This window comes from Seriola aureovittata, chromosome 15 (assembly GCF_021018895.1).
Source record: "Seriola aureovittata isolate HTS-2021-v1 ecotype China chromosome 15, ASM2101889v1, whole genome shotgun sequence".
NCBI lineage: Eukaryota > Metazoa > Chordata > Actinopteri > Carangiformes > Carangidae > Seriola > Seriola aureovittata.
This window is the reverse complement of record NC_079378.1, coordinates 19,919,825-19,925,499: the sequence shown is the minus strand read 5'-3', so window position 1 is coordinate 19,925,499 and position 5,675 is coordinate 19,919,825.

Below are 5,675 nucleotides of genomic sequence, written 5' to 3'. Positions count from 1 at the left end.
GTCCTTTTTTTCCTCTAGAGGAGGGAGACGTTTGGGGGGAAACAATGATCAAAAAACAAGTTTCAGACCTCATGCTGAGCGAATAGTGAGAGGAAGGGGACCAAGGGGTACTGTCTTGTCCAACAACATCTGTGCCATTCATTCAGCATGGGATATTGGGGAGGGGGGCAGAAAACAAGGCTCAGTGTAGGGGACGGGGGAGGCGAAAGAAAGTTGAAATAAGGGGGAGGCAACACAGAGGGGCCTGTTTCCCCAAGTCAGATCAGTTTCATTAATCAAACTTCTACCATGTGACCAATCAGATGAGCGGAACAGATTTTAAGTATGTTTTTAAGCATTTCGCCTAAATGGTACCTCAAATTGTGTCCAAAGAAAAAGCAATATTTGGCAAATGTCAGAAGAACAAATTTAAATTTTGTTTTTGTGTAAAGCTTATGCTCAGATGTAAATCATCAGACCAGAGGAATCCTTTTTCTTTTGACAAACAACAGCTTCAAAAAAAAAAAAAAAAAAAAAGACAAAATGAGAACAAAAGCTTCTCTTTCTTTCACTTTGTTCCTTTAATGTGACGACTCTTTACACCCCCACCTCACTCGCTGCCACTACCCAACCTCCCACCAGTCAACTAGCCAAGCAAATTTGTAGCTGCCTGTCTGCACAGTATGAATCTCATACATCATCTTGGCTTGCCCATAAGAAGCAAAACAAAGTACCGAGTCAACCTTGTCAGAATGATCTGATTTAATTTCAAACACAGTCAGTCAGTGTGGTGTGAGTGCACTCCCCGGCGTGTCCACAGATTACACATCAGACCTGCTCTGTGTTTTAGCTGCCTGTGAACAAAAAAAACAAAGGGACACATTACAAAGTAACGCCAGTTCCTGTATGCCCTCAATTTGTGACATAGCTGGGGTCATTTGATTGTGCTTCTCTAATCAGTTTTAAACAAAACGTTTGTGAGTGCCCTTCTGTATAGAAATATCTGCCATTTCTATAACATCCTTTTCACAGTTTTGCACAAATTTAAGAACATTTATACAATTTTGATGAAAAACAACAATCTGAAATTAAACCACAGGATTGATTAAACAAGATTCTGGGTTCAATAGTTCATTATCAGAGCCTACAAACTGCAACCACTACTAAGTACTACCATGACTAATAACCTGCGTATGTGTGCAAAACGGACCCAGCCAACTGTTATATAGTCTGGATCAAATGAAATTACAAACGTATACACTTTTGTTTTAGAACAGATACAAAGAAATATGCTGAATAAGCTGTTAATACAGGCTACAGTTTCAGTTCAGATTGTATGCCAGGAGAGATGACATCATTTATTTATTTTCACCATAGTGACAAAATACCTCCAATGGTGCTGATGCTGTCAAGTGCCATCTTTCTGCAATAGACCTTTCACACAGCAGGCAATTTGACTTATATAATAGCAGGTGTAAGTAAAAGCAATAACAATGGCTCTGTTCCATGGAGGATGTAATAGTGAGTCATGTTTCGGGGGCTGTGTATATACTCCCTATTTATGATATACTGTAGTTCATTATATTTTCTGTTTTTATTTGAATGTTCAAATTCTAAATGTGAAATGTAAGCTCTGTAGTGACCTCAGAAATCCTCCCAGTGAAACAAAAAGAGTAGTGTCAGTGGCATGTACACTACTTTCTACCTGTTCCACAATGCAATTCAGGTTTCAGGTGTGAAAACTGATTCTACTCCTGTGAGTGATGATGCAAAAAGACAATACTTAGTAAGTGTAAGAAATATGAATTTATTAATATATCAATATACACTATTGAGTAAAGTATATGTGTCTATTATATAGGGAGTTGTGAATCAGTGAATGAGGGAGTGATTTTGAGTGCAAACTAAGCCTTTATTAGGTCAGGTGGTACTAATAACATTAAAGATGGCTGTCCCAGTTAGCCAATACACTGACAATGACTCAGCATGAACAGCACCAGGACCCTGAAAGTGAAGCAACTAAATTGAGTGTATAAAGTAGCTACACAAATGTTTTTCCTACTGCGACAAGTCCAAATGTCTTCTCTGATAAAGGTGTATTTTGTGGTTATGTCCCATGACCCTTTAGTATGTACTCTGTTAAGACTTAACAGTAAATGTCACTAAATATTTGGGCTGTAATGAGATCCACCTAAAGGCCTTATAATAACTATCCTTAATACATCATGCTCTGATGAGTTCTTTGTGATCATAACGTGGTGACAGCAACAAACATGGTGAAAACACAAATGAAATAAAGACTTAAGGATAGAGGTTGACATATTCAACAACTACAGAACACATAAAAGCAGTAGAGCAGCGGCAGGTAGCCCTAGAACAGATTCATAGTTTTTCATTATGACATGGTCTCATATAATTCAAGAAAATACATCATTTACATTGGTGTAAACAAAGGCTCAATAAGATATGTCCAGAAATAGATCCATCATATGAACACTGTGGGCATCATTAGCTCACATGTTCTGGAATTGTCTGAGGGTGTCAGATTATTGGAGCAATATTTTTCAGGCCTAATCAATAACTTTGCATTAGCCGGTTGATCTAGATCCCTTGATGATGATGATGATTGAATTATAAACTCTAATAGTAAAAAACAATGTGGAACATGATGTGGTATCATTATCAACCTACTGGTACAAAGATTGACCTTTTGATTCAATTGGAAAAATAATTATCTGACATGTTGAGATAGTGCCTACAGACATAGCAAGTAAATAGAGAAAAGGAATATATTAAGGAACAATGTTGCATCATCACCCTTCCTATCTATTTTTCAAATTATATTTTTCTCTCTTAGTTTGTACTATGCTGTTTTGAATATCATTCTTTTTTATATTTTGTCCATATCTGTGTGTGTATGTGGTTCATATATATTCTACTATATTACTGTAATATATTTGTACAAAAAACAATACATACAGTTTACACACTGAACACAAAGAAATCTTTAAACAAACACATTATAAGTGAAGGGAGACTAAATCCACAGTCCACAGCCACCAGAAATGTGCACAGCAAATCTTTCATGCATTAATTTCAATCTGCTTTGATCTGGCCCTTCTCTCCTTTTATTTTATTTTCATTTATTTTTGAGTCTTTCATAAATTTAAAATCTTGTTGTTTGTTGATACTGTCCCCCAATCAAGTCGTGATCCTCAAAAGTTACAGTCTTTATAATGCAATATTTCCTCTTCGTGTTACTTTCCTTCATCACAGCTCATCAAGTGAACACTGTCCAAAGGAAACTTTGGATTAGATAGATAGTAACTTTGGAAGATGCACACCTGTTTTGTCGAACTCAGGCTGCTGAAACCTTCAGATAAACTTTATAAACTTATATTTTTTATTTTTTATAAATAATATATAATTTACATGGAAAGAGGATTGTGGTTTTTGTTCCACATTACATTGAAAGCACATTCGAAAGGGATCTGATAGTAGCGGTATGACAACAGAGATATGACAGTACTTCATCATCATCAGCATCAGCATTAAAGAATATGTACACAATATTCAAGTCTGTCTTAAAACAGGATGATTACTGAACACCAGTTTGGCTAGTATAAGATAAGGATTCATATTTCTATATAATTTCATTGGCTGTCTTAAATCACTCCACTATTGTTACTGCTGCTCTTCCTGTGCCAAACTGTGCCTAAAGGTAGGTCAGTCCAAATGCTACAATATTAATTCACAGGCAAGTCAAAGCCTATGCAACAACTGGGCATGGTCGGTGGACCACTTTGGCCGCCCATGTTCAACTATTGTGAGCATGGTCTTTGATCTGTGTAGCCATTGCCTTTCTAAGCCTGCCCAATACTCAATCATGTCTTCACCACTGTCAAAATAGAACCCCCATAGGGCCAAGCTTCGGCCCACGATGGGGCGTCATGTCCGAGCAGCAGAGGGCTATTGGTGAGCAACCTGACCTCTAATCTGGGCCTTCATCGTCCCCCCGAGAGCCACAGCTTCAGTGTAATTCCTTCCAGAGAGCGAGGTAAAAGGCCAAGGCAACACTGGCATCTCAGTTTGAGGATTTCGCCCCCCTAGTGTGTGTTGCCATGATAGCATCCCCCCTGCCGATATACAAAAGTACATAATAGAGCACAGCCGGGCAGAGCTGAGAAAAAAACTCCCTTTGGCCCCAAAACTGCATAGTTTGACAAGGCCCACAGTTCATTTCCACTCTCTACCACCATCTCTTTCATAGCTTAGTGAAATACCAAGCCAGTGAACCAAACCTCCACTTGTTGGCAAATAAATCCTTATCTAATGTGTAAGGATTTAGCATTACCTTGTTCATTTTAGATTTACCCCACGGAGCACTCGTCAAGTTTTATTTACCAAACTTTTTGAAAGGATGGCAAACATTGCCATCTGCTTGATTTAACATGAACTGAATCACATTCTTTTGGGATAAGTGCACCAACTTTGCCCAAAATCTTTAATGGATTTGCAGTGTTGTGCGAGCTGTGTGGGGCGGTGACGGTATCCATATCGCTAACAGAGGGCGAGGTAGCTGAGGATGTGAATGGAAAGCCAGAAGTTCTGCTTGAGTGCATCTGAATACAGGATCTACCAGAGAGGAGCGCACCCCGTCCCCTCCGCAGTTTCAAAACCCAGCACCCTGAGCTTTCTGCTTACACCTCTTTGCCCTTGCATTGCTCCCTCTTTCTCTATCTCACCCGCCCCCATCTCTTTATATGTCCAGCTGGCTGCGCTACAAAGACTCCAGCTCCCGGTTCCAAATGATCCTCAAACCCCCACATGCTTTGTTCTGCTCATTTTCCCACTCCCCAGAGATGGAGTTTAGTGGCAAAAAATAAAATGAGGGAAGGATAGAGGGAGAGAGAAAGATGGGGGAGAGAGAACGATTACAAAGGTGAGGTAGTGTGAGAGAGTGTGTGAGAACGGGAGAGTAAGCCAAGGAATACTGTCACATCTTCTACACCCCAGACTTCAGGGATTGCAAAGACCTTGAGTTTGTAAACTTCAAGACAGCGATGAGAATGTGCAAACATCTTTTGCACCGCGAGCCTGAAATACAAACTGTAGCAGAATGTTCTCAAAAAGGCAATTTTTTTCTTGACAAGTCAAAGTAAAAGACCCATAAGGTGTCTGTTTAAATTAAAGGTGAACCGGTGAAGCAGTTCAACCGTCTCCTTCGGTTTCAGTGCCCTTAAAGCCACTTGTTTCTCTGTGCCACTTTCTGCGGGGGCTAAGATCATGTTTTGCGGTAATCATGCGGTCAATTACAGGCAACAAGTCCCTCCAGGTTGAAAGGTTTTAGATCCCCTTGCCCACTCTGTTGAATTTCTCCAGTTCCCCAGCTTGTGTGAAATCATGCGGTGGATTGTTGTGCAGAAAAGGGCCACAGTATGGAGATGTGGGCCGGAACTAATAGGATTGGTTTTGATTCATTAGATTCTCTTTCATCATCCTGGTTGGAATTCCACTCCACGTCTCCTTGGGCTTCACACTTTTAAAATGGAGGTGGGAGGGTGGCAAGTGTTTATAATTGGGCCTCTAGACTGCAAAAGCTCATTAGTCTCTGTGGAATCATCTGCTTAGTTATACCCTGTGGAATAAGCATCAGCACATGTGAATGCAGCACTGTGTTTGTCAGAAGTAATGAC